This window comes from Ammospiza nelsoni, chromosome 1 (assembly GCF_027579445.1).
Source record: "Ammospiza nelsoni isolate bAmmNel1 chromosome 1, bAmmNel1.pri, whole genome shotgun sequence".
Taxonomy (NCBI): Eukaryota; Metazoa; Chordata; class Aves; order Passeriformes; family Passerellidae; genus Ammospiza; species Ammospiza nelsoni.
This window is the reverse complement of record NC_080633.1, coordinates 110,184,850-110,196,129: the sequence shown is the minus strand read 5'-3', so window position 1 is coordinate 110,196,129 and position 11,280 is coordinate 110,184,850. Positions and strand designations below refer to the sequence as shown.

The 11,280-nt window shown below is 37.9% G+C and overlaps 1 long non-coding RNA gene across 1 annotated transcript; it reads right to left on the bottom strand.

The window, feature by feature from the left end:
- Positions 1-1,467: 1,467 nt before the first annotated feature.
- On the bottom strand, positions 1,468-5,083 carry LOC132087506 (uncharacterized). The gene is made up of 3 exons (XR_009420528.1): positions 4,956-5,083; positions 3,143-3,201; positions 1,468-1,643 (listed from the first exon to the last, which is right to left on the bottom strand). It is a non-coding gene; the product is annotated as an uncharacterized LOC132087506 (long non-coding RNA).
- Positions 5,084-11,280: the final 6,197 nt, after the last annotated feature.

The following is an 11,280-nucleotide window of genomic DNA, read 5'->3' as shown; positions in this document are numbered from 1 at the left end:
TGTGTATTGCAGAACCTAATGATATAAGAAATGTACAGCCTTAAGCATGAGGGTACAATCTGTGTTTGAATTTTTCTAAATTATGCAGTCACAAATTCATTCACTTGGGATACGACATTAATATAAACAAGAGAAGACTAACAATCTTTAAAATGGCAAACAAATGGCCAATTAGTTCATTATTATTATTATTATTATTTATTATTTTATGTGTAAGAGAGACAGAGAAATTCAGGGATTTGCCCAAAGCCACAAGTAAAGCTGCAAGTGCATCGAAGATTAAAATGGAGGACAAAATGGTTCATTGTGTTCACACTTCTTGTAGACTGTCCAATAAAGACCACATGCAGCTAGATTAGATACATGAAACAATCTGACTCTTTCTATTATTTAATAAAACTTTTATTAAGAAAGGGTATTATATATAAAAAACCCCAAAACTATACATGTTGCAAATGACTGACTTATTTTATTTTACAGTCTTTGACAATTGAGTCTACTAAATAGGTCAGGTAAAGATTCTGCTCTGTCAGCACACTGACTGTTGTACTTATTGTTCTGATGCTATCAAGACAGAATGTGTCACTGAGTCTCATCTTCTACATGAAAAAAGGAAAAAATAACAAATCTTAAAGTGATTAAGCCACACCAGAATGAACAATGAAGAAACACGATTGAATGGTGATCCTTAATATCCATTTTTACTCTATAGATACACACATCTATGATATACATATATATATATATATATACACACACATGTATACATATACACACAAGTGTATTTGTTGCAGTATGTATGCAAGAGTAAAGATTTTATCACCTGCAACATCAAGATAGTGCATAAACTCTCTAACTTGGTTCTAGCTGTATAAAGACAGATCAAAGATTCAGCCCAGGTGTGGCTCTGGAGTTTCATTGCTCAAGGCTAATTATTCACAAAAAGTCCCCACCCTATAGACCTGTCAGGCCGGTTTACCTTTTGGTTGGTAGACATTTTAGAGAAGACACTACCTAAGCTCAGCTATTTTGTATGACACACTACAGCATCGAAAACAATTTCACAGATTTTACGAGATATTTGACAAACTGCAGATTACATGTGAATGTATTTTTGGCACCCAGAAGCAGAGAGGAGTTTCCAAGATGTTGAGCTCATGCTGCGCTCTAATTAAAACAAATTTCAGTGAATAGGCAAAAGCACAATACTGTAGAGATGGCTCAATGTTTTAACTTCATTATGATCAAGCCTTCCAAAAATATTTATTTTGATCGTGACAAAAACATGTGAAACATTACATACAGTAACTCATTTGATAGCGCACCAAATATCATCATTTAATAAAAAATCACTTTTACAGATATTTTTTTTAAGATCTACCTTTATTTACTTATGAGTCACTAACTGTGATCAAGGCTGCTCTAGTCTGAATCAAGAAAAGACAAAAGATTTATTGCAATTGTCTGTCCTTGTCATAGCTACACAGAGGATTAGCAAAGAAAAACAATGATATTTTTGTAGAGACAATAGGTCTGTCCTGGACACCAAGTTGAGAGTTGAAGCTAAACAAGCGGAGACAATCCAGTTTCTTTTGCAGTGCTCTGTTCAATCTTTTCTCCTGAATTTCCTTTTAATGGTACAGCTGAAACATTCAGGAGTCTCACTCAATTATTTGATCAAGAACTCTATAGAGAACATAAAATTTATTTCTCAGTACTAGCAACCCATTTGCTTAAATGGTTACCAATATTTATTTCAAACAAATTAGTTCTTTTCTTTTAACAGTTGAGATTGTGGGGACACTGGTCCTGCTTGTCTTTGTTTTAATTTGAAATAAGATTTCTTTCTATTCTCTGCTATTTCTGGTATTTCTATATTTGTTTTTTGGAAATGTCTTGATAGTACTGAAAAGTATCAACATCTATCACATATAGGGTTTTCAAGAGGTAGGTAAGCTAAGCAGTCAATTTGCATAGATATTTGAATTTGGCAATAAAAGCTGCGATTAAAACTCGTTAAAAATTCTCCTGGAAAACAATACAATTTCCAGGAACTGACTTAGGAATGAGTAACAATTTTGCACTAGAGGAAATCTGAAGAACATGTAATCTTCTATTAATATTGTAAACATCAACAAATCGATGAAATATGTTTGTAAGGAAGGTGTCATGATGCATAAGCTGGGATGCAGATAGTTTAGTACAGGAAAGATAAATATGCATGAGTGATTATGTGAGCTCTTACTGGGATCAGAAAGGTTGTGCTAACAATGTTGTGTCTAGTTCAATATATTAACCTGTCATAAAATTTTGCATCTGCTTATTAAGGGCTATCGCTGCATGGAGAGAGGCTTATAGGGCAGGATGCTCTGGCACAACCAGAGGTCACCAAAGACTGGCCTCCTCTTTCAGGTCAGTGAGCAAGTATCCTCTTTCCCTTCACAGAAACAACATTTTAGTCCATTAACTTTATTGGGTGGTTATAACTCCCATGAATAGGTAAACAGAAACTGTTCCTGTGTTTTGTGACTTGGCAGGATTCAGTCTTTCAGGAAGATGGAATATGTGTGGAAATGTAAATGCATTGAATATTTTTGATACCAATGAAAACTATTTGTATGATGCTTTAGAAGAGTAAAAATAAAGTTGTAATAAATCAAGTAAAGTATTTTAAGATGATTCTGATTCCAGGTGTGATTCTCCCTTTTGTTCAATTTGTGCATGATCTTGGCTATTTGTATCAGATTAGAAGACCACAAAGATTCCTCTTTTTCTCTAAATCAATGAATTAATTTCCTCCTCAGTTCTGATGAACTACATAATTGGAAAAGTATTGCATCACTATATTTTGAATGGCACTTTCTGTCACTTTCTGAGCAGAAGAATCTTTAATTTTTGGTTTTTTTTTAATTCAACAATATTATGTAGAAGAATTCAAACTATAATAGCTTACTTTTCTTCCTGCCATTTTGCATATGTGTTTATATGCATGTTCTCCTCACTGTGTTAAATCTGGGCCTTTGGCAAGGGAACAGTTTTCTTGAAGTCCTACAGAAAACAGCACGTTCAAAATGATTCTTCATGATGTCATCAGAACAACTTCAGTAAGTGAGATCAGCTTGGCAGAGGAAGTAGAAGTTACCTGGGATCTCAGGAAGGGGTTGCTGAGATTGTCTTGATTCATAAGACCAGGGGTTCATCCTAAAAAATACATCCTTGGATTGAATGGAGAAATAATGTTGTTTGAAATAAGTAAAAACTTTAAATATTTTAATGATCTCAGTTGTGAGATCATTTCTACTTTGGGTCTCGTGTCTTATATGAGATTTGCAAATGCTTAAGACAGTTTTAATCAGAGCAGTCATGAGACCTCCTAGCGTTCATGGAGGTTGTTAATATGGATTAATCCCCAATGGTTAAAGGCGATAGCTTGTGAAGAAAACAAATAGATGGTGATCTGAAATTTGATCTATTAGGTATTCTATATCAGTTATTAGTACTTTTCTGTTCAGAAAAAGGATGCCATGGGAAAATAATGTACAGGAGTAGTTTCTATTACTTGGTATCATACCATTAGTGAAGCCTTTTGCTACTAACAGCAAAATGCTGTTGTAATTTGTAGCAAATGCTATATAAAAAAATTAAGTATAAGTTACCTGACCTTGGAATCAAATGTATGTGGACTATCATAGCCTGCATGCCCAGTAACTCCATTCAGATGGGTGGAGATTAAGTAAGCACTAAATAAGTAGTGCTTGTAATAATTTATACTTTATTTTGTGTAAATAGTTCTAAATAAGCAGTATAACAGGATGGCACAATTTGCTAATAGTGTTGTCCACAGCACATGTGTCACTTCTTCCTCTGGAAAAAAAAAGGGAAAGGAGGGAGAGGAAGAGGGAGCATAGAGGTCTCTCAGGGACACCTTGCCTCCTGAGGGTATCCAAAGGTGAGCTAGAGCTCACTGGACGTGTCTGGCTCACAGATCTGACCTGAAATGTTTGTCATGCTAGTATGGAAATAGGAATAAGGAGCTGATGTTGTGCATAAACCTGTGAACCTGTCTGTATGTGCGTATGTGGGATTAGAAAAAGAAAACTGGAATGTGAGGAATTTTGTAAACTGCGGCTGGAGGGTTCTAGTTTTCTTTTGAAGTTGTGTATTTTGGAGGGGAAAGCAGGGAGCAAAACCACTGCAGAAAGAGAAACTGTGTTATATGAATAGGCAGTCAGTGTTTTCAGGAATTTGCAAGTATTTAAGAAGTTAAAGGTGCTAAATAAGAACCAGAACTTTATTTTTTTCACAAGCTTCTGCCCATGACACACCTTATTTTAACTGATTATTACACAAATCATGAACTACGAAGATAATTGCTTCCCTGGCCAAATGACAAAGGAATTCTTATTTCCAGTATATGCCCTGTTGAATGCCGAAGGCATTGTACATGCTAAGGCTGATGCTCTGCTGTATAATAGACAACTACTGATTAGTAGTTCTCAAGCATAATTTGGTTATGGTATGATAAACTAGGGAGTGTCTTTCTAAGTAAAACTGACATAATGCTTTTCTTCCACTGGAACTAAGATAAATCTGTTCTTCCAATACAGCACCTCCAGAAAAGTTAATTAGATTGAATTTAAAGCATCTTTTACACTTCATGTATTTGACAATTTACAATATTTGTAAAAACATATTCTATTTTTCTCACATTTGAGTGTTGTGCCTACCTAATTGTTTTCCAGAGTTACATTAGGCAACATGATTACCAGGCTCACGTGTGGCTCCTTTGTCTATATCTCTCCCCAGGGGACATGTCTGTGTTTTTTCTTTACATTCTACTAATGTTGTTATTCATAAGAAGCCAAATACTGTTTAAACTGATTTGGATTTTGCATTGGATAAACACATTTCTCTATTTTAAAGCCTACCAGAGGGAGCAAAGTAAATGCATTTACCTGGAGGAGGTCTCTGAGAAGACTGATGCTGGAGTATCACTGGAAAGGGAAAAAAGGTGATCATATTGATGGTGTCTCACTGGTAATGGGGAACACGAGAGATCCTAATGTCTGCTGCTGGAATGAGAGTGTGCTCTGTGGTTTTGAGAAAGTTTTTAACTGAGAGAGAGGGAAGTGCTTTTGTATCCCTTGGACCTGAGTGACTGCCCAGCAATCAGCTAAGGCAGCAAAGCACATGTGGCTGCCTGTCATTTTGTCTGGATAAGTGGCTCTTTCTCATGCTTGATAAAGATTGATGAGGTTCTGAACCCTTGCCAAAAATATGCCAGTGTGATTCAAAGCAAGCTTGTCTTTGAAAAGATGATCTATACAGCTTGAAAGCCGTTGAGATTGAGACTGTGAGGAAGAGCAAGAATTTGGGAACTGAGTCAAGCTTAATCTGGTGGGCTTGGGCAGTCCCATACCCCCACATCTGCAGCAGGCTGATGTGTCTCTGCTAAGCAGGTAACCACAGTAAAGCCCTGAGGTCTGGTCAGATGAGCTGATGTTGGGGAGCCAAGGGTACCCCCTAGGACCATGCACAGCAATTGGGTATAAATTGGTTTAAGATTAGTGGTTTTCCTCCTGCTTTCCTGCCCTAAATAAGCTCTGAATATGCTTGCTAAAGCATATGGGTAAGGAGTCAAATTGCTAGCAAAAATATGCAAAATTAGTGCCAGAGCAAATATATGAAACATTTAAAAAATATTTGTGCAGGCAAATAAGGGGCTTTGCAGGCATCAGGGCAGTAGGAGGGAGAAACTTTACACCATCCTCTGTGATGTTTGCGCTGTGGTGTTCACGTGGGAGGGGTTAGCAAAGATCAAAGGTCACATTTCAACAGAGGAAAAGAATAATGCACTCACACTAATTCACATAATTATTCCCAATTAGCTAGAAGATAAATGTAACTGTCATTTATATATTTTATTGTTCTGTTTTTATATTTGTAGGTCACATGATGAAACACCACAGACATTACATTACAGACTGACTGCATCTTAAATTTAATATCCCATGAGGATAATAAGACCTACAAGAAGAAGATGACTCCTATTGTGGATAATCCATGCTGCTGGTATTCCTACTATTACTGACCTAATACTATAAGGATATCAAAATAAAATTGAGTCAGTACTTTAATCAATAATTTTCCTTTAGTGGAATATACATGAAATGACCATATAATCATACCATATAACCAGCAAGTAGGCCTATATATACTTCAGCTTGACTTTTCTAGAAGACAGATAGTTCATCAGGGAAGATATGAAATAATTATTTGAATTTCAATAATAACTATTTTTAGATTACCTAGTCACACAACACTCAGCGTCACCTACAGCACATTGCCCACAACCTAATCTTATGTGAGCTACTTTAATTTATAAAAAAAGCATCTCTTACTATTGGGTCTATAATTCTATCTAACTTCCTATAAGATTGGAAATTATAGGTGGATGTTATGAAGGAAGCATCATCCATTCTCTCTAGGTTCACAGCAAATACTATCTATCATTCTTTCTAGATAAAAGTTTTAATGTAAAAGTACTGTTACAAATGCAATCCAGATTTGCCCATTAGGCAGTTTAACACAGATTCTATTGCTGATTCTTAAAACAGTCATGGGACTGAAGATCACAGGACATGCATAGTAAAATAAAGTCTTGGTAGCTGATGGGCAGAAGTCAAGATGTGATTGTACCACCCAGATGCTCACTGTCTCATTTGGGGTACTGCTGATGTGGGTGTGCAGCTGAGCTGAAAGGTGACCAAGAAGTCCCTCTTTACTTGCTTCCACCCAAATCATTGTGAGGATGTAATTCTGTTCCTTTGTCCTTCGCCTTGGGGCCAAAAGTCAATGAAAGCCATTAAAAGATTGCAGTGAGTCAAATATTTATTTGAGGTAGAAGCAAAACTCAGGAAAGGCTGCAGTGAACAGGAAGGGCAGGGAAAATTTGTTGTTTAAAAAAGCCAGAGATTTTTTGCAAAAACAAACAAAATTTTCAGCTCTACAGCACCTTGAAATAAAAGTCCTTCTAGTTGGAGAGATCTCAGCTGGATAATCTGAGTTGGATGTGGACTCATTCAAAGACTGCAGTCTCTCAAGGGATACTGCACCGTGCCTTGTCTGTGAGACCCTGTCTCTTCAGGGGTGTACCAGCTTGTGGCATAGACTCGTCCACAGCCACCATCCCTTGGAGGTGCTTGTTCCTGCAGGGCCTTCTCCAGGGACCAAAGCCTTCAGAGACAGACCTGCTCCAGCATGGCCTTACCCACAGCCACAATCCTTTCAGAAATAGACCTGCACCAACATGGCCTCACCCTTGGTTCAGGCCCTTCAGGGGTGTTCCTGCTCTCTCGTGGGCTTATCCAATGCCACATTCTTTGAGGTGCTCCAGCACAACCTCGTGCACAGCCACTGGTGCTACAAGGTGCACCTGCTGCAGCATGGATCATCCACAATCACAGATGCTTCCAAGTGTATCTTCTCCCGCATGGACTTATCCTTGGGCCACAACCCCTTCAGAGGTACACCTGCTGCAACACAGACATAACCACGGATGCAGAGCGTCTCATCCACAGGGATGGTCCTTTCAACTCAAGTTCACACTGGAGTTCCAGCCTGTCCAGGAAAGTAGCACAGGACCAGAAGTGACACCTTGGCCGCCTGCCAGCTCAGGCCCATCACCACTGCTGTTATCAAAATGTTCCCAGGCACAGCACCACAGCAAGGACTCAAAGCAAAACTGGTCATTAGTGAACATTGGACTCTAATACACAGCTGGGCAAGCAAGGCCCATGGCAAGCACAGGAGCCTGACAATTAATAGCTAAAGAGCAATAAAATAAGAAATAAAAGTGATCTGGTACATTTCAATAGCTGAATGTCCCCTCCTTCCTTCTTGCCCCAGTTTTCTGACAAAAAATCTGCACATTTGTTTCCAAACAGTTAAAATTTTGCTTCTTAGCATTGTCATTATTACAGTGATAAATCCCTAATCTGTCACCAGGAATAATCACTGATACTATTTGTTCAAAGTATTCTATACCTAGATTATGAGATAATAAATCATTCCTGATAGAATTCAATATAGCTTTGTATTGGAATGTTCCACAAAGTGTTCAGCACAAGGACATTGCATTTTCAAAAATTATAAAACCCAACACAATTAGGAGCAAATCTATATGAGGCTATGCAGTGGTTGATATTTGAGCTAACATGTTCACAGGCACATAATAGCACCATGAAGAAATACTAAGTAAGGTCTTGAAACAGCATAACTGCTTTCCAGCTAATTAGTCTGAATACAACATGCTGCCAATGCAGATAACAGTACTAACTCAGTAGTACTCCAGGGATTTCTGCTCAGTTACACAGTACAGACTCCCCTGTAATGTTATGCATTTTACATTTTCAGGTGCTTTTTCATGTTTCCTGGTTGTATATAAAGTTTTGTTTATCTGCAGATTCACACTGAATAATTGTAAAACATGAATACTGTATGAAGCATCTGGAATATGTGCAAAATATATTGGTTAATTACAGGTGTTTCTTACCATTTCTTGCAGACATCATGCTTTAGCACTGGTATCATAGGCCCAGAAAATTAATATTTTGTACCACCTCCTTCCTCCTTCTTTGAGGGATGGGCTAATATGTTAAATGAAAAAAAGAAAACAAATTTTCTGTTATCAATCATGGCTCGAGTGGGGGTAGGCTTAGCCTGCTATCTCACAACTTGCGGTGGGACTCTGGATGTCAGATTTTCTTTCCTGTTTGCCTCCCCAGCTAGAGGTGGCTCCAAGGCTCAGCAAGGACTCAAGCTCTGGTAGACAGTTTTCCAAGTCTTGCAGACTGTGGCAAGCCCACGCTTCTTTGACCGCACATGAGAGCAGTGAAGGATCAAGGTGCTCTGGCTTGCTGCTGACAGACTGCAGTGGCTTCCTATGAACTGTCTTACCTCATCATCAGACAAAGCAAGAGCCAGTGTGCAACTGGGCCCAAGGGGGAAGCTGCCCCAGAAGAAATTATTTCATTTTTCCTTAAGCAGGGTTTTTGGGCACAGAGCAGCTGCTACAGCAACATCACTTTGCTCTAAGGCTTTTCGTGTAGCAGCCTTAGCAATGAAACTACAATAAAACTAGAGAAGGGGCATCCCGAGGCAACAAACCCAAGAAGAGGGATAGTATTTCCTGAAGAAGCATCACTCCACATGAGGGATGGAGAAGTAAGCCTCAAAAGGGATGTGGACTATAAAACCACAGCATTACAACCTTGGTGCTATTTTTTAAAAGGCTTGTCTCAGTAACCCAGCTCTCTGACAAGCTCTGCAGTGGGTTTGTTCATGTGGCACTCTCCAAGAAATAAGATACAATGATTACTTTCAATATAAAACACATGCAAAGAATTTGTCTTGAGTTAATCTTGATCCAATATTTTAAAAAAGAAAAATCAGCCAAGGATCAAAGACTGTATCAGGACCCAGTTCATCCTAATCTTTTCCTGGGCCTTTTCAGCACAGACCACATCTTTGGACTAGTCACTTGCTGGCTCCATACCTTCATTTTCCTCCCTTTAGAAAGGACTATGGACATTCCTGCCCTGTGAGGTGTTTCAAGGAAGTTTCAGGAGAAGGTTGCTATTTATGAACAAAACAGCCACAAACCAGTAGGTAACCTGATATCTAGTTTAATGGCTGCCCATCAATCAGTATCGCAATTATCAGCATGATTGTGTGTGGAAGATCCAGTAAGGTCTGTCTTTAGGACTGCTTTCACTCTCCTTTCATGAACAATGCATTAACATGGCATTTTCAAGCATTCTTTCTTTGTTCAAAGCAACTGCTCTATATATTTTGTCAGCTTGGGTATAAAAATGAAATAAAAAACCAATCTGATCTAGTGATGATTCATTTGAAGTCCAGGAGGACCATACAAGTGAGAAAACATCCAGTATCTCTTCATGTTCATTACTACCACGGCCTCTGACTCTTTTCCAACAAAACTTGCTGTGTTATGCATGGATCTCACCATACTTGCACATGGCTTTGTCTGCTTATACTGTTCTATGCCTGTCTGCCTCTCCTGTGTATACATTTATTATATAAATAACTATGACTTAGTTACTTTTCTGTGATCTACATGAGATTTAACAGTAAACTGTTACAGAGTTCAAGAGTAACACACTGATATTCGACACAATGATTCAACTCTCCCCAAACAAGAAAATACAAACATACTGTGAATACTTGACCTGGATGTGGCAGAAATCCTTGTGTGCTCCATGGTCCTGCAGACACTCCAATGGCAGTGGTGGTGCAGGTGTGACCCCGTGATCACCTAAGTTGAACAGATAGGGTTCAGAGCAAGGGATGTGGCACTGGTCTTTCAGTGTCCCCGTAAAAAACACGAGTAAACTCAAATAATACATGGAAAGAACAGAAATAACAAGGTCTGTCCCATAAGGATTTAGGACACTGACCATGAAAAATTTTTGGAGTGTTTATATGTGCTCTTAAAAGGAGCTAGAACATGTTCCAAAGCCTTGTAAGAGATAGAGTGGCTGGAGAAAATTGGCAAACTTGCTGTGTTACACAACTGTAGAGAGACAGCAAAACATTAAAAGGGAAGAGACAATTCCAGAGAATGTGCTTCTGCCTTATCAGCAGTTATCAGCCATAAAGAGACCAGCAAAAGAATAAAGAGTGTCCCCTCCCCAAAGACACGAAAGAAGTATTGCACCAATGAACATACTGCAGTTTTCTAAGATGATATCACATTGAAAGCAGCAAGGATGAATAGAAGAGAAAAAGTATAAAAAATCAGCTATGAGGAATAAAAGTTTCCATGGTACAAGTCATGGTAAAGGAATGACATTAATTTGTATTGATCCATTTTAAGATAATATTGGGAGGCATATTGTTATCGCATAAACACATTCATAGATGTATGTGGTTTTGACTATCAAGTAGATTGGCCTAAGGGGAACTAATTGCAAATTGGATTATTATCTGTGAGTCAGTGATATAGCGTCTTTAACATATTGACCTCAACTATTCATTTTAACTTAATGTATTGTAATATTTTATTTTATGTTAATAAATTTAGAGAATTTTCTCTTCAGTTTTTTTAAAGTGTTGTTTTATGCTATCATACTGGAAAAGAAATTATCATCTTTCTATGTAAGAAAAAAATACTAACTAATTTTCTATTAAAAGAATTTTTATTATGCTTATGTCTTTATAATATTATCAAGGTTCTGTTTGCCTTTTCCACTTTTTTTA